This window comes from Miscanthus floridulus, chromosome 14, assembly GCF_019320115.1.
Source record: "Miscanthus floridulus cultivar M001 chromosome 14, ASM1932011v1, whole genome shotgun sequence".
In the NCBI taxonomy this organism is placed as follows: domain Eukaryota; kingdom Viridiplantae; phylum Streptophyta; class Magnoliopsida; order Poales; family Poaceae; genus Miscanthus; species Miscanthus floridulus.
Genome location: NC_089593.1, coordinates 50,726,231 through 50,739,520, shown reverse-complemented (window position 1 = coordinate 50,739,520; position 13,290 = coordinate 50,726,231).

Sequence of the window (13,290 nt, the reverse complement as noted above, 5' to 3'; positions counted from 1 at the left end):
TATTTGATAGCTTGGAAATCAAAGTCGACGCGAATCCGAACCAAGACTTAGTCACTTTCTTAAGTCAAAAAATGGATCGGCGAAGCAAAGTTTGAGAATTTTTATAGGAGAATCGGTTTAAGCGGTGGCATGGTCTTAAGGTTGGTTTCAGTAGCTCGATACACCATCTCAAACATAAAATAGTTGGTTTAGCAATTGGATCGTTGTGTTGGATTTTAAAGCAACTTTAAAAAGCGTGCACGACACGGTTTCTACCTCCGGACACGGTCACCACCTCGGTTCGGCTTGGCACCGCTGCACTAGCCTGCCTAGCACATGCTGCTGCGTCGGTCGCACAGCCACTGCTGTGCCCTGATGCGCACCCTGCACCACCACTGCCGCACTTGTGCCAGCACACACGCACGCACGCACACACGCACGTGCACAGCCGCGCGGAACCGCACCGCCTGGCAGCGCACTGGCCGCTTGGCCACCACCGTCCTACCACCTCATGCTCGCCACGTGGGATCGGGTGTGTGTGGTCGTCCTTGGCTGTCCTGTGGCTTGGCCAGCTCGACTGATGTCGCGCGGTGCCACTGATGCCCACCGTCGTGTCGCGCTGCGGGTCGGTCACACTGTGCTCCGACCGCCATTGCTACGTGACTACTACTGCGGTTGACGTTCATAGCTACACATGCGTGAGCCTGCCCCACCTGGCTTTGCCATCAGTTTGAGCTTGATGCGACGCTATGCGGAAGCCTCTCTTTGGTCGGCACTGTCCACTACGACGCAAAGGACTGAGCCACCATTGGCTTGCGTGTTAGGCAATGCGACCAGCCATCTGGAGCATGTTTTGCTGTTCCCCACCGCCCTATAGCCCATGCGCAATGGAGCACCGAGTTGATAGCCATGTCCCGCCATGGCAGAAATAGGCCAGGCCATGCCGGCTTTCCCCTGTTCCGTAGTCGCCATGGTCGCCGAACCGCGCCTTTCAATTTGGCCTAGAGGAGCCACCTCGGTTCAATTAACTCAGTGCATGGCTTTGCAGGGTTGTCAGCCAGCCACATGACCCCACCACGCCATGATCCTTGCTGTGCTGTGCTCCAATTTGGAGTTTTCCTCTAGTCGGGTCGTTAGGACCGTTATGGCCACGTCGACGGCCAGCCCCCTCTCCAGAGCTGCTCGTGTCCAATTAGTTGCACCACTAGCTTCGCCTCCACCCACTCATCCCCCTATGTAGCTTTGCCTAATCTCTACTGCCACCTAGCCATCGCTGACGTAGCCTTGCCACCGCCGTGCGCCACCGCACCATTCATGCGCACGCGGCCATCTCGGCTCACGCTTCCTCTAGTCAATCCACCATGTCTGGTTGGTTCAAAGTGAGTCACTGATGCCCATTCTTGAGCTCGTTTACGTTGTCGATGCCTTGGCTCACTGGAACATGGTCACCGTCGTAGGTAGGAGTCTGTCGTCGTGGAGGGAGTTCGGGACATCAACTCCGTTCACTGCTTCGCCGCCCATCGCTTTGGGTTTATGCCTAGGTAAGCGTCGGCTCGCTTTTAGGGTTAGGGAGGGGTCGATATGGCCGGCGTAATCACCCCTTGCTAGTGCCGCCGCGCCGGTGCACGTGCGTGGGTGCCGAGGGTGTCACTGTTGCGAAGACGAATTACTCTAAGAGCTTAGCTACGAAGTAATTGTCTATAGAAATAGTGTCGTGGATCTCTGTGTGGTTCGTCGGTAGGTCAGGGGCGTTTTTGCAAAACGGCCATCACGCGCGGGCCTTCCCGTCGTGGGCCGGCGTCGCTCGGCTGGGCCGCGCCCCCGTGTGGGCCACACCGCAAGCAGTGGGCCGCGATTTGAAGTTTGGTTTTCTATTTTCCTGTGAATTAATAAATGCTTATTCAATTTAGTTTTGAGCTGAACTTTGATAAATTGTAGTAAATCTTGTAGATGTGCAAAAATAGTGAAACCAAGTTTGTTATGTTCACAAAAATACCATCTATCTGTTAGTGTAGTTAGATTATAGTTAGCTATGAGAATGATAGATTCATAAATTCAAATTAGAAAGCTTAGTATTATTTAGCATAATATGTGTAGGAATTATTATGGCAAATTGGTGATAGCTTTAGCTACGAAATTTTTCAGTAGGCTCATTAGATTATTATATACTTGCTATAAATTTTGTAGCCCTAGAGTAGGTTGATAAATAGAGTAGCTATTATCCTTGTTTTATCATATATAAAATAAATCGGTATTAGGAGTAAGAATACCTTTAATTGCTAAGATAATATATGGCATGCTTCGTACTTGTTAGTGGCAACAGTAGATAGCTTAGCACCTTAGTCGGTAGAACTCACTTAGTAGCTTGGTAGATGTATTTTATTTTAAGAGTTGCTATTGTCGTATTACTAAGTGTTGCATCATCATTTCATGCATGTAGATCACAAGTTGGTAGAGTTCGTGTCCATGGACAAACATGATTTCGAAGAGGTCATTGAGGAGTACGAGGAGGAGATCCTCGTATAGGAGGGAGCCCCGGAGCCTTTTGGTGCTGACTTTGCTGACCCACTGCCAACCCAAGGCAAGCCCCGGTGCATAACCCTTATTTTAAATGATCACTGATTATATATGATATGCATTTATGTTACAGGCATTTTATGGAAATTACATGCATAAATGTACCTACCTATGAGTCCTACTAGTATAGTTCGAGTAGCTGCTATGCTCAGGATTTCGGTAGCATGAGTAATCTGGCGTTACTCGCAATAGGTGATATTTATGATCACTCATGATAAAATGGTGGAAAGGAAAAGTGGTGACCATGTAGGGATATGGTTTGGGTATTGGTGGGTGTAAGAGGTTGTGTCCTACGGCCAATAGGGCGTAGCTTGGTTACACTTTTCCCTGTCTGTGTTGGTTAAGGACCGACTGTTGCATAAGTCTCGAGGCAAGTCACATATTTATTATCCCGAGCACATACTTGGGTATGGGCACAGGGAAGACTCGATGCTCTCTTGTCGTGGAATCTGACTCTTTTCGGACTGACTGATTGGAGGCAGGGATGGTGCAGGTCCTTGCACCGCACTGAGTCTGGGACTCAGGAGTGGGGGCTTAGAGTCTAAGTTTGGACGGGGACCTGGACACCCAGGACAGGAGGGTGATGTGTTAGTCCTGCTTGTGCCTAGGGTACAAGCGGGGCATATGTTTTTAGGGTACCTAGCTGGAGGCATTGATTCGCGAATCGCCGGGTGATCTGGTATGGCTTATTTTAGGTCTAGCACCGTAGTAAGAACTAAAAGATGGAAGATAATGAAATGCAACTGATTGCTCAACTCTTGCTTGAAAGTAGAACATGTGCTTACATAGAATGGCTAGATAATACATTAACATGGCTATCAATAATGACATTAATAAGGACTTACTATTAGTATTGCTTTCTGCAAAAAGGAAACCAGCAAACCATAAAGCTTATCATATCCCTTGGAGTCGGGAAATTAATCCCACTAGTCGGATAAGTCTTGCGAGTACATTGTGTACTCCGGGTTTACCTACCCTTGTTGCAGGTAATGCATGAGAAGTTCTGTTGTGTGAAGGATTCTTCTGGTGGGCATAGATGGAATCCTAGCGTAGCATCGATAGAAGTTTCTTCTTTATTCCACTGGTTAATATTTCACGCTCTGACTTTGAAAATGTAATAATGTACTTTTAAGCAACTCTGGATGTATGAAATGGATTAAGTATTGTAACTCGTTCTCATTATTGGATCCTTAGAAAAAATGTGGATCTTTCGGGTTCTCCCTTGGGGTGTGCCCGACGGATACCGCCTGCTGTAGCTTGCTTTTGGGGAGCTTAGTGTCTGGTGGAAGACGAGCGCCTCCGTAAGTATGTTATTTCGGGCGGTTCTGCCACAATGATGACAGGTACGATGACCACTGGCCCAATATGACCCGACAAGACAAGAGTACGATCCTACCCACTACGGGATGGGATCCACGACGAGGGCCTTGACTTAGAGGCCATCTATGCTGGCGGGAACCATGATCCCAACGATAGGGATCGTGGCCCCCGCTCATCAAGACAACAAGGCGATCAACGACCTAGGGGTGGCCACCAACTCCTGTACGACGCCCCAGGAAACCAGGAGACGACGACGAAGACCACGGCGGAGACCACATTGCACAGTACAGCTGGCGAACTACCATCGTGCCTATAGTGCCACCACAGTCAGCGCAATAGCACCACACCACACCATGCCGCAACGTGGCCACAAGACCATGACGATAGCCACGCTCAGACGTGCTCCACAAGATGGCGTAGCTTGCAAGCCAAGTTAGCTAGGCCCTCCCTCAGGCTCACGACCCTTCGGTCAGGAGAACCTATTGCTTTGTAAGCGCCCTAGTCCCGAACTCTATATAAAGGCAGCCAGGGCACCCCTCTTCCGACATTCTCACCTCTACCATTTCGCTCATTCTCCATCGTAGCAGGGCTCTTGGAGCTTCTCACCAGACAGTCCATCTCCTAACTCTTGCTCTTCTTCCTCTTTGACCACTCTTGCACCTCCTATTGTAAGAACTTTAGAGCATTCAAGCGAGGAACACACACTTGATCATCTCTGAGACTGGACATAGGGCTCTGGCCTGAACTAGTATAAATCATCGTGTCTTTTGGATGCTACAATCGTTTTTCTAGAACAACCACTACCGGAGACCGGCTCTTTGCCGAGTGCCAGGTGCTTTGCCGAGTGTTGTTTTTCGGGCACTCGGCAAGGATGCGTTTGCCAAGTGTTTTTTTTGACACTCGGCAAAGAGGCTATTTGCCGAGTGTTTTTTAACACTTGGCAAAGAGTCTCTTTGCTGAGTGTTTTTTTGACACTCGGCAAAGAGCCACTTTGCCGAGTGTTTTTTGTTGACACTCGGCAAAGAGCGTCTTTGTCGAGTGTTATTTTTTTGACACTCGGCAAAGAGCCTCTTTGCCGAGTGTTTTTTTTTGACACTCGGCAAAGAGCGTCTTTGCCGAGTGTTATTTTTTTGACACTCAGCAAAGAAAATTTCAAAGCACATTTTGAAGCAGTAAATTAATTCAAATGAAAAAGTTTTCAACTACAAAGTTGTATAACTCATCAAGATGTACAATGTTTGTTTTGGTCTTTTCTTCATACAACAAAATGAAAATAAATTTGTTCACAAATCTAACATATCTCTCTTGTAGTTGATGAAACTACAAGAGAGATATATAAGATTTGTGAACAATGTTAGAACGACCATGTCGGATGAACAGATGACCAAACAACCAAAATAAACTTTGTAGATCTCGAAAAGTTATGAAACTTTGTAATTGGCAACTTTTTGATTTGAAAACATCTTGTCATGCAAAACTGCGTTTGAATTTCAAAATTTTAAAATTCAAACTTTTCAAACGACCTCGGATGAAAAAACAACCAAAATAAACTTTGTAAATCTCAAAAAGTTATAAAACATTGTAGTTGACAACTTTTTGATTTGAAAACATCTTTTCATGCAAAACTGTGTTTGAATTTCAAAATTTTAAAATTCAAATTTTGTAAACGACCTTGGATGGAAAAACTTTCTAAACTAAAAGTGTAGATCTCAAAAAGTTATGAAACTTTGTAGTTTACAACTTTTTGATTTGAAAACATCTTGTCATGCAAAACTGCGTTTGAATTTCAAAATTTTAAAATTCATATTTTGTAAACGACCTCGGATGGAAAAACTTCCTAAACTAAAAGTGTAGATCTCAAAAAGTTATGAAACTTTATAGTTTACAACTTTTTTATTTGAATTCGTTTAGGTCATCAAATATGCAATTTACACTCGGTTTAGTATAATATATTGGGAATCTAGACACAAGTGAGAGTGTGGTGTAGTGGTAGAGGAGGTACATGCACAGCGGGAGGTCTCAGGTTCGAATCGCATTGGCAGCGTAGCCATGAAATTCACGCGAAAAATGTCGTAGATGGGTGGGTGCTGGCCGGTGGGGGCCTCCATCGATAAAAAAAATCCATTTTTTTTGGTAAAAATTCCCATTTTTTTCCGGTTTTTTCCGGTTTCAACTTTGCCGAGTATTGGGCACTCGGCAAAGGCTTTGCCGAGTGCCCGATAAAAGACACTCGGCAAAGTTGGCTTTGCCGTCACTATTTTTGGCGAGTGCTGTTCACCGAGTGTTACACTCGGCGAACCATTTGCCGAGTGTTTTATGTCTTTTGCCGAGTGTTTCGGGCACTCGGCAAACTCAAGGAGTCCGATAGTGAACGCGGCAATTGTATAAATTTACTAGCCCGGTTTAAAAAACACCGACACTTATGTCATGCCGACAAGTGTGGCCGGCTCTAAACGATGCAGCAAATGCTGTTGCCGATGAGCGTGGCCGGCCAGAGTCCACGACACGCGTCGTCCAGCTTGCTTGTGGGCTCTTGTACAAATGAGCATGGTCCCTTGGCACTGCACCAGGACCTCATTGTGTGGAGCCCAGGGATGTGTGTCGCTCTTGTTCTGTTAGTTGTTGGCTCGGCCGTGTCGAGGATGCAGACGGCTACAATGCAGACGTCGTGGCCAGGGCGTGCTTGCGAATCCCGGCCATGATGCAGTCGTCAATGCAGCCGCCGTGTCATGGATGCAGATATATCGGGTTTTCTCGATCGGTCATGATGGTGCGGTGGGCCACGGTGAGCGAGGGTGCCGGCGCACATGCATGCGGCACGATAACCATATGTTTCTACGACCTCAAGACGGCATAGGCTGCCGTTGCTAGCTTCTCGGCACAGCCGACCTGATCACCGTCTCGGTCGTGTGCACGTATCTTGCGTGTGTAGGTTTCCTCCGGGCACCACTGCTCGGTTTCATGTAACTACGAAGAAATAGATAATAAATATAGATATATAGATATTTATAAGAAACACACAAAAAAGACAAAAAAAGATGAGAACTTTGAAGTAGCTAACGGATGAAAATAAAAAAAGAAAAAGAAAAAGCACCCTATGTGGACGGACGGAAAAAGGAAGATAAACAAAAAAAAAAGAAGAAACAAAAAAGGGATGTGCATGAAAACAGGAAACGGAAACGGGTGTCATGACCGATGAAAAAAAAGAAAGATAAACAAAACAAAAAAAAAACAAAAATGGACGTACATGAAAACAGAAACCGAAACGGATGCCATGACCAATGAAAAAAAAGGCAAAAACGACGGATAAATGAAAAGGCCTCTTGACGGACGAAGTGCACGGCTTATGAGTCGTGGCTACACGATGGATGAAAACGGTACGGATATTTATTCGACCGTCCGTTCAACTGAACAAATATGAACACTTATCTGGATAGTTACTCGGATATCCGTAATTTTTTTTCGGATACGGATAATAAAACGGATATCTTAGGCGGATATCAAATACGGATGTAATATCATCGATATCCGGTGGATATCGGATAATCCGGATAAGTATCGGATATTATCTGGATATTTTTCAAACTTTCTAAAATGAAAAAATGACCTATATAAGGATTGTAGATCTTGATGAGCTGAACAAATTTGGTATTCAAAACTTTTCAATTTGAGACAATCTAGGGTTCCGAAAACTAGTTTGTAGGCGTTGAAATTTAAAAATCATAAATTTGAACCGTCCAAACTATCTCAAATGGAAAGTTGACCAAAACAATAATTGTAGATCTTGATGAGTTGAACAAACTTGGTATTCAAAACTTTTCAATTTAAAGTCATTTAGAGTTCATAATACTAGAGTCAAAGTGTTGTTTTTTCATTTGACCAAATTTGACTTGGTCAAACTTGCTCAAATGAGACACTAAATGACCTCAGATGAAAAAACTCTGAATACGAAGTTTGATCATCTCAGCAAGATCTACAATTGTTACATAGCTCATTTTGTCATTTGAGAAAGTTTTATCAAACACTAGTCATAAATTCTTGAATCTCATATAGACTTTCTAAAACCATGTCACACACTTGTGAAATTTGAATTACATTTTGTTCAAACTTTCTCAAATGAAAAAATGGCCTATATAAGGATTGTAGATCTTGATGAGCTGAACAAACTTGGTATTCAAAACTTTTCAATTTGAGACAATCTAGGGTTCCAAAAACTAGTTTGTAGGCGTCAAAATTTAAAAATCACAAATTTGAACCATTCAAACTATCTCAAATGGAAAGTTGACCAAAACAACAATTGTAGATCTTGATGAGTTGAACAAACATGGTATTCAAAACGTTTCAATTTGAAGTCATTTAGAGTTCATAATACTAGAGTCAAAGTGTTGTTTTTTCATTTGACCAAATTTGACTTGGTCAAACTTGCTCAAATGAGACACTAAATGACCTCAAATGAAAAAACTCTGAATACCAAGTTTGATCATCTCAGCAAGATCTACAATTGTTACATAGCTCATTTTCTCATTTGAGAAAGTTTTATCAAAAACTAGTCACAAATTCTTAAATCTCATATAGACTTTCTAAAACCATGTCACACACTTGTGAAATTTGAACTACATTTTATTCAAACTTTCTCAAATGAAAAAATGGCCTATATAAGGATTGTAGATCTTGATGATCTGAACAAACTTGGTATTCAAAACTTTTCAATTTGAGACAATCTAGGGTTCTGAAAACTAGTTTGTAGGCGTTAAAATTTAAAAATCACAAATTTGAACCATCCAAACTATCTCAAATGGAAAGTTGACCAAAACAACAATTGTAGATCTTGATGAGTTGAACAAACTTGGTATTCAAAACGTTTCAATTTGAAGTCATTTAGAGTTCGTAATACTAGAGTCAAAGTGTTGTTTTTTTATTTGACCAAATTTGACTTGGTCAAACTTGCTCAAATGAGACACTAAATGACCTCAGATGAAAAAACTCTGAATACCAAGTTTGATCATCTCAGCAAGATCTACAATTGTTACATAGCTCATTTTCTTATTTGAGAAAGTTTTATCAAACACTAGTCATAAATTCTTGAATCTCATATAGACTTTCTGAAACCATGTCACACACTTGTGAAATTTGAACTATATTTTGTTTAAACTTTCTCAAATGAAAAAATGTCCTATATAAGGATTGTAGATCTTGATGAGCTTAACAAACTTGGTATTCAAAACTTTTCAATTTGAGACAATCTATGCTTTCGAAAACTAGTTTGTAGGCGTCAAAATTTAAAAATCACAAATTTGAACCGTCCAAACTATCTCAAATGGAAAGTTGACCAAAACAACAATTGTAGATCTTAATGAGTTGAACAAACTTGGTATTCAAAACGTTTCAATTTGAAGTCATTTAGAGTTCATAATACTAGAGTCAAAGTGTTGTTTTTTCATTTGACCAAATTTGACTTGGTCAAACTTGCTCAAATGAGACACTAAATGACCTCAGATGAAAAAACTCTGAATACCAAGTTTGATCATCTCAGCAAGATCTACAATTGTTACATAGCTCATTTTGTTATTTGAGAAAGTTTTATCAAACACTAGTCACAAATTCTTGAATCTCATATAGACTTTCTAAAACTATGTCACACACTTGTGAAATTTGAACTACATTTTGTTCAAACTTTCTCAAATGAAAAAATGGCCTATATAAGGATTGTAGATCTTGATGATCTGAACAAACTTGGTATTCAAAACTTTTCAATTTGAGACAATCTAGGGTTCTGAAAACTAGTTTGTAGGCGTCGAAATTTAAAAATCATAAATTTGAACCGTCCAAACTATCTCAAATGAAAAGTTGACCAAAACAACAATTGTAGATCTTGAGGAGTTGAACAAACTTGGTATTCAAAACTTTTCAATTTGAAGTCATTTAGAGTTCATAATACTAGAGTCAAAGTGTTGTTTTTTCATTTGACCAAATTTGACTTGGTCAAACTTGCTCAAATGAGACACTAAATGACCTCAGATGAAAAAACTCTGAATACCAAGTTTGATCATCTCAGCAAGATCTACAATTGTTACATAGCTCATTTTCCCATTTGAGAAAGTTTTATCAAACACTAGTCATAAATTCTTGAATCTCATATAGACTTTCTAAAACCATGTCACACACTTGTGAAATTTGAACTACATTTTGTTCAAACTTTCTCAAATGAAAAAATGAACTATATATATGCTGCTTTTACTCAATATCCGAATAGATATTTGTATCCGACCTTCTCCGAATCCGATTCATACCGTATTCGATACTCATTATTCATATCCGTAACCGAGTCAATCCGTATTCGTATATGTATCCGAACGCTATCCGTGTCCGAATCCGAATCCGAACAAAAATATGAAAACAAATATAATATGAGTGATATCCGTTCGTATCCGATCCGTTTTCATCCCTAGCTACACGTGACCCAATATATTTTGAATTTGGACTTCGTATCACGCTAGAGAAGAGCTATTGAAATTAGTATGAGTACGGATTATATATATAAGTCTGAATAGACAAAACTCTTCATTGTTCGATAGTTAGAAGGAGACGTACCCAAAAAATATACAGATAAAAAGAAAAGCTGAAATTTTTACCTCTCCGTTAACAGGTATAGGTATGCAACAGGAGGGGTGGACCGTCATGGGTTGACTATTAAAATATAAAACCTTGGCATTAGTTTTCTTATGTCACTGTTTTACTGTGATCAACTTGATATTTTTGGTTGCTCTAGTGTCTTGTGCCTCTTTTAGTGTAATACCTCGGAGTAAATAAGGAATAATTAAGGGTTTTAATATAGATTTTTTAAAAGTTGAGCAGACAGTTTAAAGAGAGGTCAAAAATGACTTTTGGCCTATTCCTTGGATGTTTGATTGAAGGTCTTATTTGTGTAGAGCTCGTCGAGAGCATTCCATTCGACTATTTATATGCATTAATCGAAGTTTGGATCACAAAGTTACATATGTTGCGAGCTTCAGGAAAGAGAAAAAAAGAAGTCCTAGCTCAGCTACAGAGCGGATGCTGCTACAGTACCCGCGATGGGGACCCAGTCCAACCTTATGTTTCTTTTGTGGTCGAGACTGCCCAGACTAACAACTACCCTTCTTTTCCACGCCAAGAAGTGAGGAGCACAGGGGAGAAGAGAAAAAGTAGAAAAAGTATGGAAGCTTAATTATGTGTACCAATAAAAAGTGCTAAATGGCTAGAGGGGTGAATAGCCTATAAAAATCCTCTATAAATTTACTAGAGCACAAGGTTAATAATCTAAGAGACGAAATGTAATTTTGCTCTAATTCTATAAGGGTTATAAGCCACCTATACTAATAATTCTAGTTGCTATGATCTCTAGGTTCACACAAATGCTATGTCACTATTCTCTAAGCTAGTGAGCTCTGAAAGACTAACTAAAGAGTCTCACTAACCAAACTAACCAGCTCTCAACGACTAACTGCACTAAAGAGCTTGACTAGACAAGAAAGTAAACAATGTAAATACAAGAGAGAGTTGGAAGATTATACCACCGTGACAAGGGAGATGAATCAATCAATGAATATCCAATCAATCACTGGGAGAATACTAATCACAATGGACATAAGATTTTTCTCCTGAGATTTACGTGCTTGTCGGCACGCTAGTCCCTGTTGTGTCGACCAACGCTTGGTGGTTCGGCGGCTAATAGGTATCACACACCTAGCTAACACTTGACATCGCAAGAACCTACCCACAAGTGAGGTGACTCAATGACACGAGCAATTTACTAGAGTTATCTTTTGGCTCTCCGCCGGGGAAGGTACAAGACCCCTCACAATCATCGGGAGATGGCCACGAACAATCACCAACTCATGCCAATACTCTTCTGCTGCTCCAAGCCGTCTAGGTGGCGACATCCACCAAGAGTAACAAGAAATTCGTAGCGACAACGATCCCCAAGTACCACTAGATACAATCACTCAAGCAAATACACATGGAATCACTCCCAATCTCACTATGATGATGAATCAATGATGGAGATGAGTGAAAGGTGTTTGCTTAGGCTCACAAGGATGTCAAGTATGTCAAAGTGCCAAGAGAGTGAGTCCCAAGCCAAGCCAACCAGGGTCAATTTATAGACCCCCTCAAACAAATAGAGCCGTTGCTCTACGCAAGGTCAATCGAACGCACTGACTGGACGCACCCCAGCGTCTGATCGCCCTATGGCTGCCACATGTCACCCCTTTAAACTGCGGCCACCCGATCTCAATGGTCACTAGTCGATTGCTCGTGTAGTTAAAGAGTGACCGGACACGCTGTTAGAAATGACCGGACTCACCACAACATGGTGTCCGATCAAGTACAAAAAGGCACCAAAGAGGATTTCGGGCGACTAAATGCGTCCTGTCACATGTGATCGGACTCGCCGGTGCATCCGATCCTCTCATCGCACGCACACGAAGCCTATGTCAGCATACGTTTGCCGCGGCCTAACGCACCCCTGCGCGTCCGGTCGCGAAACCGTGGACCACCTTCTCTAGACTGTGTTATTGGACTCAGCCCCAAGTTTGGTCCCTAGGTCCGGTCGCACCTCAGCACCACCTTCTCTAGACCTCGTGACCGGACTTTGCATCATTTGGTAGACATTGCTTTCCCACTTTTTCTATCTATGCATATATGCGTGCTTTCAATCCAAACTCTTAGCACATATGTAGAGGGAGCAAATGCTACCATGCAATTCAGTTCACGAAACTTGTCCAAATCCTTTACACATGGTAAAAATGCTTGGGCAAGCAACATGGATTCAAAATTGATTTTAATGCATATCTTTGTAAAGGTTGTCATCAATTACCAAAAAGGGAGAGATTGAAAGCCCTAGTTTGGTTTTGGATAATTGATGAAACCTATTTGGACTAACGCTTGCATCTAAGTGTGTGATTCGATAGGATGGTCCAATCCAAGTGGTGGAGCAAGATGAAGTCCATGGTGATTGTGTTGGACATGTGATGATGATCAAACTCCAGACAAGGAAAAGAAGTGTCGGTGCAGAAAGTGACCAACACGTAAATATTTATAGTTTTGCCGTACGTTGTAATCAGATGTGGCCTAGCACTCAATGACATAGGGTTTATACTGGTTCAGGCAACGTGCCCTATGTCCGGTTTGAGTTGGTCGGTGACTTTATTCCTGAGCCCAGGTGCTCGAAGTTTGTTGTGGGGTTACAAACGAGAGGAAGAAAGATGGGGGGTTTAAGAGGCCCAGTCGGACTCTAGGCCGAAGGGCCGAGAGAGACGGGAGCTCCTACATGCGCTAAGTATTTGAACGTGTGCTCTTGTTGGAGTTGTCGTCTGTGTATCTGTGAGATTCATCCTCTGTATTGGGAGAGAGCGCATCCCCTTTTATAGATGA